The sequence below is a fragment of the Ambystoma mexicanum genome, chromosome 10, assembly GCF_040938575.1.
Source record: "Ambystoma mexicanum isolate Mex_15411 chromosome 10, UKY_AmexF1_1, whole genome shotgun sequence".
NCBI lineage: Eukaryota > Metazoa > Chordata > Amphibia > Caudata > Ambystomatidae > Ambystoma > Ambystoma mexicanum.
Window position 1 is genome coordinate 1,281,143,941 of NC_090932.1, and position 22,831 is coordinate 1,281,166,771.

Here is a 22,831-nt window from a genome sequence, read left to right on the forward strand (position 1 = left end):
TCTTCTCTTCCGGGCAGGACAAAACACTGGCCCTCATTGGCTCCGCACACACGCACCACGGCGCTCCTACGAGCCACGTAGTGTGTGTGTGCTGCACCAATGGAGTGCCAGCACTACGGCTGGCGTGGTCAATAAGGCTTGATGCCGGAAGGCATTTCAGCCTTGCCACGCCAGCCGTAGTACCACTCCACTTACCTCGCCAGCGTTCCAGCTAGCCTGCCTTCCAGCACGTCCAGTAAGTGGTCTGTTTGTTTGTGTTTGTGTGTCGGGTCTGTTCTGCTGTATGTTTGTGTTGTGTATGTTGAGATGCGGGGGTGTCGGGTGTGCATGAATGTTTGTTTTTGTATGTTTGTGTTGTGTATGTTGAGATGCGGAGTGGAGGGGGTGTCGGGTGTGCATGAATGTTTGTTTTTGAATGTTTGTGTTGTGTATGTTGAGATGCGGGGGTGGGAGGGGTGTCGGATGTGCATGAATGTTTGTTTTTGAATGTTTGTGTTGTGTATGTTGAGATGCGGGGGTGGGGGTGTGTCGGGGTGCATGAATGTTTGTTTTTGAATGTTTGTGTTGTGTATGTTGAGATGCGGGGGTGGGGAGGTGTCGGTTGTGCATGAATGTTTGTTTTGGAGTGGAAGTGTGGTGTATGTTGAGATGCAGGGTCTGTATGTGTGCATACTTGCTAGTTTGTATGCTGATTTGGGGGGGTGGGGGGTTCAGGTCTGTATAGGTGCATGCTTGGGAGTGTGTGTGCTGAGTTGTGGGGTGGGGGGGTTCAGGTCTGTATGGGTGCATGATTGAGAGTTTGTGTGCTGAGTTGGGAGTGGGGGGTTCGGGTCTGTATGGGTGCATGCTTGAGAGTTTATGTGCTGAGTTGGGGGGTTTGGGTCTGTACGGTACCTCCAAAAAGGTGTTCTTTTTCCAACTGTCATAGTGTTTGGTTGGGGGTGAGGGTGCCATGGGGCATAGTGTTTGGTTGGGGGTGGGAGTCATGGGGCATAGTGTTTGGTTGGGGGTGGGATCCATGGGGCATAGTGTTTGGTTAAGGGGGCCATGGGGCATAGTGTTTGGTTGGGGGTGAGGGACATGGGGCGTAGTGTTTGGTTGGGGGTGGGAGCCATGGGGCATAGTATTTGGTTGGGGGTGGGAGCCATGGGGCATAGTGTTTGGTTGGGGGTGAGGGACATGGGGCATAGTGTTTGGTTGGGGGTGAGGGGGCCATGGGGCATAGTGTTTGCTTGAGGGGTGGGGGCCATGGGGGTGACGGGGCCATGGGGCATAGTGTTTGGTTGGGCGTGGGAGCCATGGGGCATAGTGTTTGGTTGGGGGTGAGGGGGCCATGGGTCATAGTGTTTGGTTGGGGGTCAGGGGGCCATGGGTCATAGTGTTTGGTTGGGGGTGAGGGGGCCATGGGGCATAGTGTTTGGTTGGGGGTGAGGGGGCCATGGGGCATAGTGTTTGGTTGGGGGTGAGGGGGCCATGGGGCATAGTGTTTGGTTGGGGGTTGAGGAAGCCATGGGGCATAGTGTTTGGTTGGGGGTGAGGGGGCCATGGGGCATAGTGTTTGGTTGGGGGTGAGGGGGCCATGGGGCATATTGTTTGGTTGGGGGTTGAGGAAGCCATGGGGCATAGTGTTTGGTTGGGGGTAAGGGGATCATGGGTTTGGTTGGGGGTGAGGGGCCATGGGGCATAGTGTTTGCTTGAGGGGTGGGGGCCATGGGGCTGAGGGGGCCAGGGGCATAGTGTTTGGTTGGGGGTGAGAGCCATGGGGCATAGTGTTTGGTTGGGGGTGAGGGGGCCATGGGTCATAGTGTTTGGTTGGGGGTCAGGGGGCATGGGTCATAGTGTTTGGTTGGGGGTGGGGGGGCCATGGGGCATAGTGTTTGGTTGGGAGTGTGGGAGCCATGGGGCATAGTGTTTGGTTGGGGGTGAGGGGGCCATGGGGCATAGTGTTTGGTTGGGGGGTTGAGGAAGCCATGGGGCATAGTGTTTGGTTGGGGGTAAGGGGATCATGGGGCATAGTGTTGCACTCCAAGAGTCAACCCAATAATAAAGCTAAAACAGACACAGTTAGGAGATTTACATCTTTTGCTTTTCGAGGAAACCTGACTCATCGAAGGCCATACTCCTCTTGGGCAACCCAAAAAGCAAACTATAGCAGTCAAAAATAACGGAATATCCAATCAAGGGTCAATAAAATACATATAATTTAATTAAACAGACGATATACAATAACTAAGTAGAAATAAATTATAACAATGGAAAATGTGTAGTACAAAATGTAAGTTTGAAATGCAAATAAAAATCGTTACCCCTCAAAAACATTCTTTTTCCATGTGTTTAATACAAATTGGGGGTTGAAAAAGCCTTCTGCCATGCCCCGCCTACCGCCCCGCCCAAATTTACTTTTCGGCCCACTATAGCCATCATGTAAGGTACTTTCGGCCCTCTGTCAAAATCAGTTGTGCACCCCTGCTCTATAGTAAAAGCCTAGCTCATTCGAAAGTCTTCGACAGTATTGCAAGGTCCGAGCCCGACTGAGGTAGACTGGAAGTGTGATAAGTTAGGGGAGGGAAACCCTAACAAATGTGAGTTAAGCTTGGGGAAGGGAACCCCTGCAAATCCTGTGATTGAAAGGTCTAAGCGCGGCTGAGGGAGACCTATCTGAACTTTTTGTTGAACTGTGAAATTGTTGTTGATCTGTGAAAGAACTTTTGGAATTTTGGAAACAGTGACTTTAACGTGGAAGGCCACGTGGGCCATGCTCCACGTTTTGAATTGCAAAACCTGAACCAGAGTGTGTCCTCCTGTCTACGGGTGCCGCCTTACTCTGTGCTGTCCAACGTGGGGAGGAGAGCTGACTCAGCCACTTTGATTCTTTGTTACAACACTGATTTTCCTTTACAGCATATTCCCCTTTACACACTTTTTGTATGAGAGATAGGGCAGGCATTAAGTTTTGTTAGTATAGGCCATTTTGATTTGACAAAGACTGACTAGGACTGTGTTTTCTTTATTATTTGATGGTAGAGACTACTCCCATCCTAGCTATAGGGCAAAGTAGGAGTTTTTCCAAACCCTGAAAATTGAATAAAGGTTTTGAAACTTGTACCTCTTGTGTCAGTGGTCAGTATCATACTTGTGATACCATGCCTCCCTTGCAAAAGCCAGACACAATCCTGACACCATCTTCAGCCACTGCACCTGCAATTCCTAGTTTCCCATCAACGGAACCAGTAACTGAAGAAAGTGTCCTCTGTGACTTTGTGCCCAAGGGCTGATCATCTGGAAAATCTAAGCAAGTGCACACCCTAGCACTACCCTTTCCTGGCTGTGATTGTTGTAGTTCTCATCAAGTGTCCCCCGGATAACTCCTAGTGTTGTGGACATAGGTAGTGCACCTGTCAATTTCTGTTACTTAGCTGTTTGCCACAAGCAGTGCTTTTAAAATTCATTTTTACGCACCGGATGGCTTTGGCAACACTTGTGCATGGAATTCTGAACTTCCTTACCCTCCCCCCCTTCCTTCATCCCCAACCAGGTTGGGAGTGGGGGTGTTCTTTTGAGATGTTGAATAGTTTACTTACCTGCTAGAGAAGGACTGCAAAATTGAGGTGCCTGCCTTGTAATTATAAGGCAGGTATAAAATGTTTTGTGTTCTCTTGCTATTTTACGTTAGTTTGTTTATTGGTTTAGTGACTTGCTTTTAACTGTGTTAAGGGTAATGTTTTGTTTAGTCTCATTTTGGGATTGCTTAACGATATATACATACGTGTGTGTGTGTATACAGGAGCGTTTTGTAGCCTGTAGTATTCTTAAGATTACCTATGTGTGTTTTTAAGGCTAATAGATAGTATATTTGTATACTATTGTTTCTGATGCTTGTGAATCTGCTTCGAATCACATGCTGAGAGTATAGTCTGACATCTAGTGGTAACCGTAGTGTATTGCATCTTGTCTTTCGAGGATCGAAAGGGGACGTCGACATGGGCGTGCCTGTAACACTATCACTAACGTTACGTGTAGTGTACCCAAAGTCCCTTACGCGTCAAGGCCCCTCAGATTGTCTTTTTCCACCCAGCTAGCTAGCTAGCTGGTCGCCTTATGCGGAGCTCTTACTTATTGCACAAATTGTTTTAATTCCTGACCTCCGGTCGTTTCTATATTATTCATCCCCTCTGCAACGATTACTTCCTGACCACCGCCGAAGACAGCGAAAGAACAGACTTCGACGGCTGGTGCTCCGGTCGGCGCTGCCGACTGCGTGGCCGGACCTACGGGCCGGCCTATACAGTAGGGAGAGTGGGTTCTGGGGGTTTCTGTTCTTTTCAAGAATGTCTTTCCTTCTCCCCTCTCTTTGCCCTTTTGGTTTTGCCATCGCTTTAACACACCTGCGATATGGACAGGACACCATTTAAATGTTGCCCTTCCTGTAAGGGAAAATACCCTTGGAAAGAAAAGCACCGCAGTGCAATAAGTGTCTCCCCCACAATCACAACGAGGCATCCTGTTGGAACTGCCAGCTCCTACGCCCTAAGACGATCAAGGAGCGTCGACTGAAGCGGTGGGCGGCCTACGCCATGTCGCATGCTGAGGGCAGCTCCCCCGCTGCCGCCGAATGTGATGACGGATCTAAGCAATGGCCATGGCTTTGATATGGATGCCATTGAACTTACATCGGAGCGCTCGCGCTCCACGACATCCGTCCCCGGCCCCACCAGGCAAGTCGATGGTCCTGCTATGAGGGATGTACACCCCGGCGACAGGGACGCACACGATGCCTTTAGGGACAAGCACACAACCCCCAGTACTGCCTCGGCGGATCAGTCGAAGCGGTCAAAGGCGCCAACGGGTCTGTCGAGTTCCTCGACTGCATCCGCGATACGCGTAATCGGCAGCCCCCAGCCCCGCAATCGCGTCAGCAGTATGCGTGCGCGCATTCTACAAGTAAGGGCACCAGTACCAAATCTCACAAGGTCGTCGAGACGCCTCTTATGAGCGCGCCGACGCATTAAATCCCGGTTGCGTCGAAGTCTACGGCGCTACTGTCTAAACATCCTAAACCCCTCCCGGTGACACTGAATATCAGCGAGAGTCTCACATCGTTTCGGCGGCCAGTAAACAAAGGGACATGTCGAAAGATGCATCTAAATGCCCAGAGGGCGGGAGGGTTATTCTGAGAGTCCCCAGCCCTTATCTAGGACTCTTTGACAAATCTCGACGTCCTAGGCAGGAAAATTCCCAGGAGGAGCCCTTTCCCCCTCTGGACCCCTCTGGTTCATCTACATGGACCAGGCAAAAATGTGTATGGACAGGCTGGCTAAATTTGTGGACTTGTCTGAGAGATTCACTCCTAAAAGTCCTAGTGAAGACGACCTTTATCATGCAGTGGCCAAATTCCAAAAGACATCTTGCTCACTTCATGAGGAGACCTTTCACCTTACAGATCAAGAAGAGATTCTCTTGACCCTTATTTACAGGATGATGATCCCTTTGAGGATCCCACGGAGCAGACCCAGGATTGGGGGGGGGATGACCAGCCGGCGGATAACCCGCCTTGGCTGTTCCCTGCCCATACCCCGGACCCTGATACCATATCTATGGACCCTCCCCACCTCTGCATCAGGCATCACCTGTGGATGACCAGATGGCGTTTAAGGCCATTCTGAAGAAAGCAGCCGAACACTTCCAAATAGTCACACAAGGGGCAGTGCTGGATTCAGATTTCGTGGAGGACATTTTAAAGGAGAAGCCTCCTGCCAGCCAGGCTATCCCTTTACTTAATTCCATCAAAAGGCGCATCGCCCCTTCCTTATTGACACCTTCTCAAACCAGGGCTGTAAATCCATGGGTGGAACAACTTTCAACCATCCCCTTATGACCCCCTCTATATGAGGGGTCATGCCACCCTGGATTCTCTTGTGGTCACGACAGCAAGGAAAAGGGCAGGGGTCCCCTTGTCCACAGGCGAGGCACCGCCGGACAAAGAATGTAAAATATTGTATGCTCTTGGGAAGAGAATCAATACTGCGCCAGCTTATTCCACACGATAGTGCTTTCTCGCCTGCTTACAATTGTATCAGAGGGTAAACAGGGGACCATAATATCCTCAAAAACATGTTAGATGCTGCTGAGACAGCAGGGAGGACTTTAGCCCAGGGTACCGTGCTGAAACGTCACGCCTGGTTAAAGAACTCGGGGTTCAAACTGGAGACACAAGCGTTGTTAATCAACAAACTGGTGGAAGACTTTAACCTGTTTGGCAAGGCTGTTGATGAGGCGCAGGAAACGGCCAAAAAGGAACACAAGACTTTGAATCAAATTGCTCAAAGACACTTTCAACAGAGAGGGGGGGACGTTCTCGCCGCTCCTTTCGTGGGCAGTCCGATTCTCGTTCCCCTCATAACCAATATGGCTCTGGTAACAACTGGTCCTCAGGACATGGGGCTGCCGCCCCTAATCAATATCCACCCAGATGACCACACCGTGGGAAAGGAAGGGGTCGCAATGCCACCCCCTGATGCTCCCCGGCCTCCAGTCAGAAATGACTCTCAAATCTGGGTCCCCTCTCATGCCTCCCCAGTCAGTGGGACGGATAACATAATTCCTACACACAAGGGAGGGGATTACCACAGAGCAGTGGGTGCTCAATACCGTCGCCCACGGTTATTGCATCAAGTTCAGTAGGCCACCTCGATTCAGACCTCCGAAGTCCAGACGTCTAATGCCAGAACACCTCAAGATCCTGCTGAAAGAGGTCGAGATCCTGCAGGAAAAGGGCGCAATCGAAGTCGTCCCGTGCTACCGGTAAACCAGGGTATTTATTCAGTGTACTTCTTTGTACCCAAAAAGGATCTCACCATGCGCCCTGTGCTAGACTTGCACCCAGCGAACAAACTTGTCAAACCACAAAGGTTTTGTATGGTAACGCTGCAACAAGTAATTCCCCTACTAATGCAGGGGATTACATGGCAACATTGGACATGAAAGATGCATACTTTCATATTTCAATGTTGCCGGCACAGCCTCAGCCTTAACTGTATTTACAAAGGTACTGGCAGTTGCAGCTTACCTGTGCAGACAATCCATCCCAGTTTATCCTTACCTCGAAGACTGGCTCATAACAGGGGACTCCTACGGAACATGCCTGTCGAGCACTCAAAAGACGATAGACCTCTTATTCAGTCTGGGATTCTCCATAAAAGAGAAGAAATCCAGCCTAGACCCCAGCCAAGTCACGCAGTTTATGGGGGCTCTAATTTGAACAGAAGATGGCCTTGTCTTCCGCTCCAACTAGAGGCTTCCAAACCTGCTGTTTCAGATCCCTCAGTATGTAGCCAGTCAAGAGGTGACGGTACGCAAGGCCATGCGACTGTTAGGGATGATGGCATCCTGCATTTACTTGGTTCCTCAGGCACATTTGCGCATGCGCCCCATGGAAGAATGGCTCAACAGCCAGTGGTGTCAGGCCAGCGGACAATGGGACGATCTAGTGGTTGACTTGGCAGCCCTCGTTCTCTCTCTCTGCAGTGGTGGTTGAGGGAAAACCTCTTGAAGGGGAAATCCTTCACTACCCCCGCAGTAGAAGCCACTCACGACGGACGGCTCTCTCACGGGGTAGGGGGCTCACCTTCTTCAATAGACAGCGCATTTGGTCCCCAACAGTAGCCTCCAACCACATAAACCTGTTGGAGCTGTTAGCTGTGTTCAAAGCACTGAAGGCCTTCCAGACGCAGTTGCAGGGAAAGACAGTACTGGTCCTCAGGGCCATGTACTACCTGAACAAGCAAGCAGGTACTCCCTCTCCAGGGTAGTCCAAACTGTCGCAGAACATTTGGAAATGGGCTCTCAAACACCAGATGTTCCTATTGTCTCAACACGTTCCAGGGGAACTCAATCTTCTGGCAGACGTGCTCAGCAGAGACTTCCCATTGCCCTTAGAGTACAAATGGCGACTACACAAAGACACAGGGCCTCATTCTGAGTCCGGCAATAGCCGTGTTGGAAAAACCGGCAGGCTGCCACCCAGACCCAAAATTCTATTCTGCCTCCGTGATTTCCAGAATCACTGGGGCATTACAACCCCAGTGACCCGGTAATTCCGGAGGCGGAATTCCGTAAATCCCCATTCTCATGGAGTCCCATAGGACTGGAAATGGGATTGGGGTGGGGACAATGGAAACACTGGTTCTGTCTGTGACGGAGCTGGTGTTTCCATTTCTGGCTGCAGGCAGGGGGCGTTACTCCCGGCAGGTCGGACCTGGCGGGAGTGACACACCTGCAGAACTCTGAATCAGCCAGTCCGGAAACAATGGTGGCGGCGGATTTACCGCCACCGTTGTTTCTGGACCGGCAGGGTCATAATGAGGCCCATAGTCAACAATGTTTTCGCAGAATGGGGCTTCCCAGAGATCGACTTGTTCGCAACTATGGAGAACTCACAATGCCCAGACTACGCCTCCAGGTACCCTCAGAACAGATCCAAGGGGCACGGTCTGTGGATAACATGGTAAGGGAAATTTGTTTAGACTCCCGACTCCCCTACTCAAAAAGATAGTGCACAAGATGCACCAGGAACCAGTCACCATGATATTGGTGGCCCTGATGTGGGCTCGCCAACCCTGGCTCTCCCATCTGATGGAGATGTCTCTCCTCTGATGAAATTACCTTGCCCATACAACATATTATCTCAGGACAAGGCGGAAACACTGCATCCATGCCCGCAGACTCTCAACTTGCCGGCCTGGCTCCTGAGGTCATAGAGTTCGGGCATATCCAACTTCCTCAGAGATGCATGGATATAATTAGAGAAGCAAGAAAGCCTAACACCAGACATTGCTACGCCAATAAATGGAAACGCTACGTCATCTGGTGCAATTCCAAAAGCATCAATCCCCTTGACTGCTCTCCTACTCATATTGCATTATACCTGGCTGACCTACTAGACTGAGGTCTAGTTTTTAATTCCCTTAAGGTTCACTTAGCTTCACTCTCAGCCTATACCACGTCCCAACAGAAGGTGTCGTGGTGGAAGATCCCTGTTATTAAAGCTTTCATGGAAGGGCTTAAAATAATTCATCCCCCCATTTCTAACCCGGCTTCCGGATGGGACCTAAATGTGGTATTAACCAGACTTATTGGGTCTCCCTTTGAACCTATGCACAAGGCAAGTCTCCAAGCACTCGCTTACAAGACTGCCTTCCTAATAGCAGTCACTTCAATAAGGAGAGTCCGCGAACTACAGGTCCTTTCAATTCTAGACCCTTTTGTCACAATTCACAGAGAAGGTGGTACTGTGCACTCACCCTAGGCTCGCGCCTACATTTATTTCTATGTTCCATGTGAACCAGTCAATAGAACTACCAACTTTCTTCCAGAACCCCACTAACCTGGCTCGAAGAAGCCTACAACACTAGTTGTGCGCAGGACCGTCATGTACTATCTGGAAAGAACTAAACCAAGATAAACCAGTTTTTTGTTTCAGTGGCGGCTGGTAGAGAAGGGGATCCTGTCTCTAAATCAGCCATCTCTAGGTGGATTGTCAGTTGCATCACAATCTGCTATACTCTTGCCAAGAGAGATCTGCCCTTCAAGTCTAGAGCACACTCTACTCTAGGCACTGGGGCTTCCATGGAAATTAATTGCAAATGTTCCTCTCAAGTCCATTTGCAAAGCGGCAACCTGGAATTCTGTACACATCTTTACAAAACATTATTGCCTAGACACTCGCTCTAGGTCTGGTTCTCAGGTGGGACAAGCATTACTAAGACATCTTTTCACTATTGTTCCTTCTCATATCACACCACCAATTCAGGTACTGCTCGCTAGTCTATACACAGCATGTGATTCTAAGCAGATTCAAAAGCATCAGATGACATGCATTACTTAGCGTAATAGCATTTCTGATGATTGTATCTGCTTAGATTCACATGCGCCCACCCTTCCTCCCCGCTCAGATGGAAGGAACATAGACATCTTACTACTTCTTCTCGCTTCTGTACTCACGCACGATAGTCCTAAGGCTCCCTCACGGCAGAAAAAATACAATCAGAGGAACCTCGAGGCATGAGGGATTTTGGGTACACTACACGTCACGTTCGGAATAGTGTTACAGGCACGCCCATGTCGACGTCCCCTTTCGATCCTTGAAAGGCAAGTTGCAATACTCTGCGGTTACCACTAGATGTCGGACTATATGCACAGCATGTGAATTTAAGCAGATACAATCATCAGAAATGCTATTACGGTAAGTAATACATGTCATACTTCTGTGTGCAGCTTCATTAGTCGTCTGTGCCTACTTAGTGTTAATTGTACTTAAACACCATCCCCTGATTTCCTGAAATCTGCCTTGCTGCTCTGCAGTCAACTTGTGAGAGTTTGTCTCGGCCAAGTGTCTATAACCTTGTTCACCAACTAGCTTAACCTCACAGAACCCTCCCAAAGGGCTGGGTATGAAAATATCTGCAAGTAAAGTTTTGAATGTGCTGATCCACAGGGATTGGATCGTCACCTATAGTTTGAATGACTTGAGCCTTATGATTGGAATCAGAGTTCTCTGTCAGCTGCTAATATTCCTGCATAACCTGTAAGACTGCTTCATCACTTTGTGTAACCTTGTGGGACAGTCTCCAAATGAAAGCAAAATAGGAAGCACATTAGCATTAAAAAAGTTTTTTTAAAAGTTTATTTTAAAATCTTTAAAAACCATGAGTAGAGGGGGTTTGGGCAATCCAATGCAGATCTTCTAACCTTACTTCTCAAGGGTGCGAGAAAACGGGACTAATAGTACCTTCATTGTGTTCTTGGTAGAACAGATCACAGAATTCTGAGGTAATTGGGGGTTATTTTAGAATTAACAAAATTGTTCATAGTCCTTATTTTTAATATAGAATTAAGTTCCCTGAATTATGTGCATCATTGCAAGTAGCAAACAAAATTACAGGCTCTCTCCCTATCCAAAGGAGTGGAGACAATTTACATTGACCTCGGTAAAACAGGAGAAGGTCAAAATTAGTTTCAGGGAGAGAAAACCTTCTAGCAAAAGCCAGGAAGTGGAAAATGTAGAGAGCAGGCAGGCAGAGAGGGGCAGAGCACAGTCATGAAATCCAAAGTGGCTGCCCCATCTCTTATAGCCTCTACCTCATGAAGCTCCAACCCTGGGGGACTTGCAGAAAGGAAGTGGCCTCAGCCATTCTCAGAGGAGCACAGCTGCATCTTATCACTTGGTGAGCCAGCCTAGTTTAGGGGTTAAGGTATTATAACCACTCACAGCCCAGCTCATTTGGAGGAGAGCTGGCTGGACAGTGTTGGAAGAGAGCTGGGAGGAGGTGCAGAGCAGAGTGTGGAGGTTAGCTGCTGAGATTTTAGCGGCAGCAGGGAGTGAGCTGGGCCCCATATCCCTGAGTGAGCTGGGCACCATATTCCTTAGTGAGTTGGGCGACTTGTCCCTGTGAGAGGAGGTTGGTGGAGAGCTATTGGAGGAGGTGCCTAAAGGTAGAGGACGATTGAGATTTGTTGACCAGGGTTAGTGAAGTTACAAAGGTAGGTGGAAGGTTGTCTGAGGAGGTGGGTGAGTTTGAGGAGTGCAGGGTGTTGGAGTAAAATGGAAATATTTGGAAGGTGGTGTTACGCTCACCTGGTATCCACAGGGACGCCACCCAGCCCTGGTTGGATGATTTGCACTCTCGAACCCTCTGCCAGTCCCTTGGTAAGGCCTCTGGTTAAAGATGGGTCTGCAATATAGTAGAGCTGGATTCAATACCAGATTGTCTTTGTTTTCCCACCTCTCTTGGCCTCAACTCCTTCCTCCCCCTTGGGCCTTCTCCTCACCTTAATATTGTAAGAGGTGGATTCTCCGTCCTGCTCCTCGTGGCAGGGGCGCGTAGATGTGGGGGGCGAGCAGCGACCAAGTTACTTCACTGGTGCAAGCCACCTGTGGGAATCCAGGCCTGCTGCGACTCCATAGGTTTGCTGCTTTACAGTCTTTATATGCAGTTCTTATGTTACTCTTATTTCGAATAATAATGTCTTGTTTCTTTCCTTTTAGGTATGGAAAGGTATTTTGGTGTTGTCGTGCAGTTTGAAGATGAGCATGGGCCGGTAGGTGAAAGTGCGGTGTGTGCGTTGCTGTCCGGTGAGTAATGCACGATGCGCGGCGCTGTTTCGCCTTTTGTATTGCTAACCTGTGTCTTTTCTCTCCTTGCAGGTTGCGATGTTCCTCGCCGAGCGCCGTAATGTTCCAGCAATGATACTGACCAGGAGGTGACTACCCAGGTAAGAATTGTGTGGCTGTCTTCATTCGGGAGGAAACGTGAGTAAACGCTTACTAATGCTTTCTTTCTTTCTCCTCTTTCCAGGTTATGGTATTCCAGGATGCATGCAGTACCGGATGATGGAGTTTGTACCTTCAGGTGAGTGGAACTGAAGTCAGCAGTGGATTGAAGACAGGATAATGTTCCAGGTAAGTTTCGTAGTGTTCTTTCTCTCTCTGCAGGTCCTTGGTTTCAGGTAAGCTGGCATCAAAGAACTGGACACGGTGAGCGTTACTGTCATGATTCCTGCCCCTCATGTCCCCAGCCCTCCAAGATGTCAGGCTGGAGCCAGGCCACGATCACCTACATGGCCCTCAAGGGCCTCTCCATCCCTCCAAAGACCCACTTGCAGTCAGACTTGGCGCTTGTGGCAGCAGACTCACTCACTCCCATAGGATAACATTGGGGGTTGGACTTGTAGTGCATTGATGGGGACAAGATGGATAACCCCACATATTTCGGTTCCCAGAACTGCATGTGCGGTCTAGTATTTTGGCGCCGAGGTCCTTGACGGACTCTCTTGAGGCTCCGCCTCCGAGGAAGTCGTTGACACCGTCAGCGCCCAGGATGTCGAGGGACACACTCGGGGCTTTCGGGACTGTGTCGACGGGGGTACCCCGTGGCTCGGGGGAACCACCTAGGAAGGTTCTGGCCAAGGTCAAGCATGGCTTTGGTTCCAGTTCTGTGCCTGCTTACCGGAATTAATTTCAGAGGTGGATGAGGGCTCTGATGATGGCATGGTGCCTGACACGGTGCCTGACGAGATTCTCTCGGGCCATAGCCAGTCTGAGGACCTGAGGCAGTCCCTGCATGATGCTAGTGGGCTGGACACCTCTCCGGAGGTGGATTTTTGTAGGCCTGAGCCTGGCACTCATGCCGATTCTTCGTACCGGCGATTATGTCACGGGTCTCCGAGTACTTAGGATGGTCTGCTCCCCCAGGGGAGTTTGTTCAGGATGACCTTACGGATATCCTCGACATTGCTCCACCAACTGACCCGGTACTGCCATTCCATATGGCTCTGCAAAGAAGGGTGGCATCGGCTTGGACTGCTCCGGAGAGTCTCCCGGCAGTGTGCAAGTCTTTGCCGTGAAAATACCACCCAGCCAGTAGTGACCCCAGCTACTTGTCCAAGCACCCTACTCCGGAGAGTTTGGTGGTGCAGGCGGCTTCGGCACCGGCAAAGCAGGCGTCGTACCCTACCATCCCTCCTGATAGGGACGACAAGCGTTTTGATGGCTGGGCGAAGATAGTGTTTTCTGCAGGGGGTATCGCGCTTCAGGCGGCCAACTCCATTTGTGCCTTGTCTTGTTTCACGCACACTCTGTGGAACTGTGTTTCCTTGGCGGCTGAACATATTCCCGAAGGGGATGAACGGGATGGTTTCCTTGCCATGGTTCAGGATGGCAAGGATGCTATGTGTGAGGCCATTCAGTCGGGTTTGGACATGGCAGATTGCGTCAGGCGGTCCATGGCGGCGAGCACCGTGATACGCAGTTTTGCGTGGTTGCGGAAGTCAGGGTTTGCTCCTGATGTGCAGGCCCGGCTCGTCAACATGCCCTTTGATGGGGAACATCTTTTTGGCAGCAAGGCTGACGAGAGCCTTGAAAGGTTGCAGACCTCCAAAGCTGCAGCAAAGTCGTTGGGCGCTGCAGTTCGACAACCTCTGCCTTTTCGTCCTAGGGGACAGCAATGGAGGGGAGGTTCCTTTCGTTATTACTCATCCTTTGGTAAGGCAAGAGAAGCTGCCAGTCAAAGGGGCCACCGTAGGAGTGCCAGAGGTGGAAAACAAGGTACTCGAGGTGCCAAGGCCGCTCGGGCTGTTGCCTCTTTGCCCTCAGGCAACGCCGCAGCTGCTTCAGCTCAGTCATGAGGCCATGTCCCATGGTTCGCCGGTTGGGGGAAGGCTGGTGCAGCATCTTGCAGAGTGGCGCGCCATTACTTCAGATGTGTGGGTTCTGGAGATCATAACCCATGGCTACTGTCTTCCTTTCCGGCAGAGGCCTCAAGACAATCCACTGGGGAATCTCTATTTGAAGAGTCCGGATCTGCTCCTTGCGCAGGAAATTCAATCCCTGCTGAAGAAAGGTGCCATAGAACTGGTGCCTGTAGCGGAGAGGAACAAGGGATGGTATTCCCCTTATTTTTTGATTTCCAAGAAAGACGGGGGATTGAGACCCATCATGGACTTGCGCGGTTTGAACAAACTCCTCAGCGCGGTTTGAACAAACTCCTCAGGAAGGACAAGTTCAAGATGGTTACTCTCTCTCGTCCTCCAGGCCCTTCAACTTCAGGACTGGTTGGTGTCTCTCGACCTCAAGGACGCTTATTTTCATGTGCCGATCCATCCAAAGCACAAGTACCTGAGGTTTGCGGTTGGCGACTCGCACTTTCAGTTTCGGGTCCTGCCATTCGGATTGACCTCCGCCCGAGGGTCTTCATCAAGCTCATGGTAGTGGTGGCAGCGCACCTCAGGAAAGGGGGGATTCACGTCTACCCTTACCTGGACGATTGGTGCGCGCTCTCCCGAACAAGTCCTGGATCATCTGTCAGTCACCTGCCACTCCCTCCACAAGCTGGGCTTCTCCCTCAACTTAAAGAAGTCCCATTTGACACCAACTCAGAGGCTCCAGTACATCAGAGCAGTGCTCGACACGTCCCTGGGGCAGTGTTTTCCTCCCCAGGTGAGGGCTCACCATTCAGCAGATGGTGCACAAGTTTCAACTTGCCCAGACTCTCCCAGCGTTCGAGTTCTTGAGACTGCTCGGCCTCATGGCATCCTGCATTCTTCTGGTGCCAGAGGCCAGGTTGCGGATGAGATCTTTGCAATGGGCACTCAAGCTCCAGTGGTCTCAGTCCTCCGGCAGGATGTTGTATCCGGTTCAGGTGCCGTCTTCGGTCACCCAGGACCTTCTGTGGTGGGCCAACAAAGGCAATCTGATGAGGGGGGCTCCATTTTGGCTCCCCTGGCCGGAGGTGACGATCGTGACGGACGCATCCCTCACGGGATGGGGAGCTCATGCCACCGAGTTGACAGTCAGCGGTCGTTGGTCTCCGTCGGAGTCCAGACTCCATATCAGTCTGTTGGAGCGGAGGGCCGTCAGGCTAGCTCTGAAGGCTTTTCTGCCGACTGTGTGAGGAAAGAATGTCCTGATCCTGACGGACAACACGGTGGCCATGCACTACCTAAACAAAAATGGGGGGCAGGGTCACTTCCTCTGTGCAGGGAGGTGATGCAGCTCTGGTTCTGGGAAATCCAGCAGGAAGTTTCGATCTCGGCAGTTCATCTGGCAGGAGATGAAAACGAGACGGCGGACACTCTGAGCAGGCAGAGCGCGATCTCTCACGAGTGGGAGTTGGCTCAGGGGATTCTCCTGGAGATCTTCGCCCTTTGGGGGACCCCTCAAGTGGATCTCTTCGCCTCCAGTGTCAACCGGAAGTGCGAGAGGTCGAGAGGTTCTGCTCGCGCGAATTTCCTCCTAACGGAGCCTTAGGAGACGCGTTCGTGGTGGAGTGGTCATTCCCACGGCTGTACGCGTTTCCTCCAGTCCCCGTCATCCCGCAAGTACTGCGGAGGTTACGGAGGTTCGGTTCCCGGATGATCCTCATTGCTCCGGCGTGGGCCCGGAGGACGTGGTACCCGGACTTTCTCGACTTGTCTATCTGTCCTCCACGTCGTCTTCCCTACCGAGACGATCTGCTCTCACGGGAGGGGGGTCAGGTTCTCCATCCAGAGGTCAGGTCCCTCAACCTTCATGCTGAAAGGTTGAGGTATAAGAATTGGGACCTCCCTGAAGACATGATGGAGGTGTTGCTTTCGGCCAGAAGGCTCGCAACAAAGTCCCTGTAACGTTGCCGTTGGAGTAAGTTCTGCGACTGGTGCAGGGTTAAGAATGTGGATCCTTTTGCATGCGAAATTCCCATGGTTCTGTCTTTTTTGCTTTCTTTGGCCCACAGGGGCCTTCAAGTGGGTACCATTAAAGGTTACCTGAAGAGTGTTCCTATTTTAAAATTCCTTTAATTTCTCAGTTTCTGAAAGGGCTCACTAATGTGTTTGGGCCTTTGCATTCATGCCCTTTGAGACTGTTAACTCTGAAAACTGTATTTTTAGTTGCGATCACTTCCGCTCGCAGACTGAGTTACAGGCACTTTCAGTTAAACCACCCTTCACTGTGTTTCAGAAGGACAAGGTTGTCCTTAGAGTTTGTCCTTCTTTTCTTCCGAAGATGGTGTCGGAATTTCATTTAGGCCAGAAGGTTGTTCTTCCGGCATTTTATCCTCCTCCACATCCTGGTAAGGAAGAGGAGAGGCTCCATAGGCTTGATCCTAGGAGAGCGTTCAGCTTTTATATTTCATGCATGTCCCGGGTCAGAGTGGACGATCAGCTCTTTATTGGTTACGCTGGAAAGAGTTTGGGACAGGCTGTGACGAAACAGACTTTGTCTCGCTGGATTATTTTGGCTATCTGAGTGTTACTGCTTGGCAGGTAAGGACCCCCCGGTCGGTTTACGGGCCCATTCTACCAGGGGTATGGCTGCCTCTACTGCCCTGCAGAGGGGTGTTCCTATTCGCAACATCTGTGATGCAGCCACCTGGGCTCCGGTACGTACTTTTGTACGTCACTATTCCCTCGATTCCATCCGGGGGCAGGATCTGGCCTTTGGCAAGGCCCTCCTTTACTCCGCAATTTGATTGGGCATGCTAAATTTCTGTTTTCTAAATTCTTTTCCCACCTCCTTGCATCGGTACTGCTTTGGGAGTCTGTCATAGATATGGAATACGTCAGAGGACCCAATCCCCTCGAAGAACAAGTTACTCTCTTACCTGGTAACGTTCTTTCGATGGGATGGTCCGACGACGTATTCCATATCGCTCCCTCCCTACCTTCCCCGCTAAGGAATTTCTTATGCGATTGCAGCTTACGTTTCTGCAAGGCTTTGTGTGTCAGACTGGCAGAAGACTGGTGGCACACGTTCTGGGGAAAAAAACTACAAGTGAGGCTACGGGCGTTGTGCGTCCTACTTATCACATCGGGTGACGTCGGCCATTGGAGGAGGTCCTCGAGGACGGCGCATCGACGTCATCGACGCAGATGCCAAAAATGTTCCGAAGCAGCACAGCTGTGGTGATTACTGTCATAGATATGGAATACGTCGCCGGACCATCCCATCGAAAGAACGTTACCAGGTAAGAGAGTAACTTGTTCTTCTGCGTAAACCGAAATCAGAGTGGGGTCCACATCATGTGCATCAATTGAAGCCATTCGGTCCAGTGTTTTGCGGACATTGTCGGCGCCCTGCCTTTCTTTAACATACCCTACTTGGTCACTATGGACCAAATGGGGAAGGACTTGGCTCAGCCTATTGGCTAGGAGTCTTGCGTACATTTTCGCATCTAAGTTTAGCAGTGAAATCGGTCCATACGAGCCGCATTCTAGCCTATTCCTTCCCTCTTTTGGTATGACAATGATTCTAGCTTCTGTGAACGATGGGTGGGGCTTGCCCGGGGGCCATGATGTCATTAAACAGGAGGGCGAGGAATGGGGCAAGGGCTCCTTTCAACCTCTTGCAATATGCTGGTGTAAATCCGTCTGCGCCTGGCGCTGACCCTGCTTTTAAGTGTGAAATGGCGCGGTCCACCTCTTCTGATGCTACCGGGGCGTTCAGTTTAACATGGTCTAAGGATTGTATTGGGGGGGAGCGTGACCCTGGCCATGAGTCCTGTTGTGCTTTCTTGTGTGGGGTTGCTCTCTGAGGTGTATATCTGTTCGTAATATTGGGCAAAACGGGCAGTGATGTCGAAAGGGTTTACTAGGGTGGTTCTAGAGGAGGAGTATATTTTATGGACAGCCCTCTCAGTTCTCGGTTTACGAAGTCTGGCTGCTAGCAACGTATGTGCTTTATCTCCCTTCTCAAAGTATCTCTGTTTGACATATCTAAAGTGAGTCGGGGCCTTTTCCTGCCAGACCTCTTTCAGTTCTTGCCTGAGGCTTCTGATTTCTGCTCTGGATTCAGGCGTGCCTCCCTCCTCCTTCTCAATGGCTGCTTCTTTGTCTTTAATTGCCTGTTTGATTTGGACTTCACTGAGGAGTTTTATTCTTTTAATCAAAGCACCTTAAGCTTTTAGCAAGCCCCTCATGGTTGCCTTTGCTGCTTCCCATACTGTGGTGTGGGGGATTTCTCCTGTGTCGTTTCTTTTAAAGAAGTTTCTTACTTCCTCATATAGCGACTCCCTGAAAAGCTTGTCTTTAAAGAGCATGTTGTTGCATGTCCATAGTTTGTCTATACTGCTACCCGGTCCCAGATCGAGGTCTATGGTGACCCCCCACAGATCAGTGAGCCTGTTCTTTCCTTCTCTATTTGCAGGAAGAGATCTCTGCAAAAAGCTAACTGCTTGGAATTTGGGGTGTATGTGGAGCATAAAGTAACTGCTTTGGACCTAATGGGTCGTTGCACTATCAGGAACCTCCCACCTTGATCTATGTGCATTTGTGATATTTGCTGCTCAAGGGAGGAGCGATAAAAAATACCCAGACTACCTTTCTTTTCCGGCCCTGAGGCCCATAATGCTCCTCCTATGTTTCTTTCTCTTAGGGTAAATTCCTCTTTGTGTTTAAATTTGGTTTTCTGCAAAAAGAGGATGTCCAATTTGGCCTGCTGGAATGCCCTGACTAGCATGGATCTTTTCTGTGGCAAGTTGAGGCCCTTGACGTTCAAGGTCCCCATGCATACAGTGTCACCCACCATCGGGGTTGAGCGAGATGTGCGCTTCTAGAAGCCAGGTGTGTTGTGTCCTGCTAAATAGGCGTTTGTTCTCATTTCTGGTGTGTGGATGAGGATGTCCCATGCTTGATTGGAGTGTGGACTGTGTAGGTTGGTTTCCTGATCTTTTGGCTTCCCATAGCTCCCCCCGGAGTTCTGAATTGACCCCCTTGTATCCTCCTTCCCTCCCCCCTGCTGAGAATAAGAAGAAAAAGGAAAAAAGAGGAAAAGAAAAAGGCTCTGTCCAAACATCGGAGATGCCCTAGGTGTTAACATAGGGCCACACAACGGGTGGAGCCCCAGGAACCCTTTATACAAACGTTGCTTCTGCCACTGGTGAATAGCGTGGATGCGAAATGACAGCATGTTTGTATGCCCAGCCCGGCTTGTCTCGTGCAGAGGGGCCTTAGAGGGCTGGAGGGGTGGGGGAGAACCCTGCCGTGGTGGCAGGGGCATTTTTCTGTCTTGTTGGGCTGTTCAAGCTCTGCTCTTTTTGTTTCTTGTTAAAAGCTCGGTTGCCCCCCGCAAACCCCACGGCCCATAGGTTTTACAGTCTTTGCAGCTTCGAGTATCCCAGGGCGTGTTCAGTCTGGTGAATTTCCTCTTGCCTTTTGAACGGCCTCTTTGTGGCCAAGGTCTGGAGAGCTTCCTGACAGGTTCCGATGAGGATGGCTTCTCTTCCCCTTCCATTGGGCCTTCCTTGTCTTGCAGACGTCTTGGTGCACTGGTCGCCTCCTCTCCGAAAACCACCCTGTATTCTTCCTCTGCGTATGTGAATGTGAGTGCAAAGGGAAAACGCCATCTATATCTAGTATGATGCTCTCATAGCAAGCATGTCGGGGGTTGGCAGGCTCTTCTCCGGGCCAAAGTCTTGGCTGATAAGTTCTGATAAATCTTTACCCTTGAGTCTTCGAAGTCGATGCACTCTCTGTCCCTGCCATGTTTGACAATCTCTACTTTGTGCCTGTAGTGGTGGCATTTCGGTGCACCCTTTCGAATTCCAATTCTGGAGTAAGGGGAGTGGGTAGGAGGGCGGCTATCAGTGCCTTGATCTTTCTTTCTAGGACCGCTGGTGTCTTGTTAGGGGATTCCTTGAGTCCTTCAATTCTGATGTTTGCTCTCCTCACCCTGTTTTCTAAGTCATCGATTTTTGCCTCTAGGTCCTGATTCCTCTGCTCCAGTCTTGGAATCAGCCTTTTGTATTCAGTTCCGCAATGTCTGCAGATTGCTGGTAATTCTCCAGCGCTTCAATTTTATCTTCGATCCTATGCACTTTCTCCTGGAGAGTGGAGACAGTTGTGGTCATGCTGTTTCTGAACGAGCAAATCTCATCGAGTAGTAGGTGCACGTTTGCTTTAGTGGACGTTAATTGGTCAACCCCATGTGAGGGGGATCTCCTGGGATTGGGAAGCCGCCATTGCTGAGTTGTCTCGTTGAAATTCCTGCAGTTTCTGGGCTGTGGCAGGGTCGATCACACTCTGCATGTGCCTTTCACTATTGCTGCTTTCCCAGAGAGACGTAACTGTTGTTTTGCTAAATACGTTGCAATGTTGCTTCTGTCTCCCCTTATGCACTGGTGTTTCCAGTGGTGCAGTGTAGGCCTGTGGTACTTCTTGCGGGAACTCTCACATGGGAATGGGAGTTTGGTAGGGCCGCCTGCTCGTTCCTAATTTCTCACTTCCAGCAGTGGTCCAATGCGGTGTCTGAGCGTCCCAGCAAGGCTCGGGTGGACAGCTGATGGGTAGGGTAATCCGCCTTAGGCGAACGTCACATTGGGTGTGCCTTTTTGGAGCTTGGCTACCCTCTTTGCTGGTTACCTGTCCTCGGCTGTGTGTGGGGGCTTGGCAATGGTACAGCACCAGGGTGAGGCGCAGTGTTTCTTTGCTCTTTGTTTGATGGAGTGCGGGGTGCGGTAGGGGACTTGAGTTTGTTGTCTAATTGTGGGGGAGGAGATCCCCCCCTTCTCTGGCGAGGAGTTTGTGGTTGAGTGTTTCCCACTCGAGCCGTGGGTTCAGACGTTTGTCTTTGGTGTAACTGGACTCTCAGGTGCACAGCAACGGAAAAGTGAGTGCGCCCCCACCACTTCTGTTATGATCTATGTTTGTCCGGATAGTCGTCTCCCCATCTTGGGCCCTTGTTGATGTCAGAAACGAAAGCCTCCCAGGCCCGATTGCCAGAGCCTGGGGCAGGAGGGGCTACGTGGCCTGAGCGGCTGGTGCTCTGCCTAGGCAGAGCCTAGGCCCTGGTTCCGGTTCTTCGGTCCTCCCCAGGCTCCCCCACCAGACTCTCTCGCTGTCCGCAGTGGGGGTCGGGGGGAGGACCTTGGTTGGGGTCTGCTACGTGCCTGCTAGGAAGTTGTTTACTCCTTTCTGCGTTCCCTGGCTCGAATGGTCTGATTTTGTGGCTTGTGTCATGAGCCTGGTGGGGGCCGAGGCTGCGTCTGTTTCAGCTTTATACTCCAAAGGGGAGAGATGGGGGTGGAGGGGCCAGCAGCACTCCTTTGGAGGCTGCTGTGTTTGCCCTGGGATGGGGCTAAGGTGTCATTTGTTGGGTCTCGCTGCTCTTCAGTTTCGCCCCCCCCCTCCCCCTTCTCCCCTTACCTGCGGTACGAGGCGGTATGGTGGCTTCAGTAGAGGGTTGCTGCGCGGGTCCCTCTCAAGCTGCCAAGTCTGCAGCAGAGGTCGGCGGGTGTTTTGCGCCATGCCTTGCAAGTTTTGAGCTGTTTATTAGCTGCTCCGGCTCCTGGTCTGAGACCTGCAGTGGCGCGGCTCAGGAAGCCATCACTTCAGCCGACTCACTGCTTGCTTCTACGGTGTTCCTCCCCTTCAGCTCGGACGCTTTGTGGGCTGATTCACTGGGTTACTGCCATCTCCTCAGAGCTGCTGGGATCTTGCGAAGCTGTTTGCGTTTTGGGTGCTGTGACAGCTGTGTGCATGTTTGCTCGACTCCCAGTCTCCTGCGAGCCCACGTGGCTGGTCCCAGCAGTGGCTTCACTGATGCGTGCGATCCGCAGGCCGGGGGTATCCGCTTCACTTGCTCCGTTTGTGGTGAAGCGGGGTCCGATTCCTCCCAGGAAATGGTACGCTTATGGCTGGCACCTTCTTCTTCACTTATAGCTCGTTTGGGCGGCCTGCGGTCTGGGCAAGCTTTGGTTCCTCGCCACAATCTGAGGGTTACGTAGGAACTGAGCGCTCAGGCGGCCATTATGCCTGCGCCCCCTGGTGGTCTCCCTTGACCCTCCTTTTGATTATAAAACACTCTTCTCACCAAACGCTGACAAGGGTTTGCATCAATGCAAGTCCAACCTGCAGACCATTCAGTCTTTGCCCTCTATTTCCACCATAGCAAAGACAACTGTGGATTCTTTTCATTGCAGAGCATGAATTCATTTTTCACACCCTCAAACTATGCTGAAAAACATTTGATCAAATACAGACGTAGTACCAGTGCCAGTTTCAGTATTTTGCAGGCAGTTTGGCACATCAGTTTTTTCCAAGCATTGCCCCAAAAACGACTCTCCCTGCTGCACCAGTAAAGCTCTGACATACCCTTAAAGTTCTGTGGACATTTATCCCTTACCCTCAAATTCTCTATCTTTGCTTTTGTAAAATGGTGTTTGTGTGCAAGGACAGCTGTGACTATTGCTAGCCACATGGAGAATAGCCTGCCCAGGAGACTTGTGATTGTAGGCCAAAACATCTGAAGGGCTGCAGATTGCCGACCAATTCCCTGCATGATCGCCTTTCCTGGTGTCAGAGGTAG

At 50.8% G+C, this 22,831-nt stretch overlaps 1 protein-coding gene across 3 annotated transcripts in view; it reads left to right on the forward strand.

Moving 5' to 3' along the window:
* NF2 (NF2, moesin-ezrin-radixin like (MERLIN) tumor suppressor) overlaps positions 1-22,831 on the forward strand; it is an 855,245-nt gene that overhangs the window by 499,898 nt on the left and 332,516 nt on the right. The window lies entirely within an intron of this gene.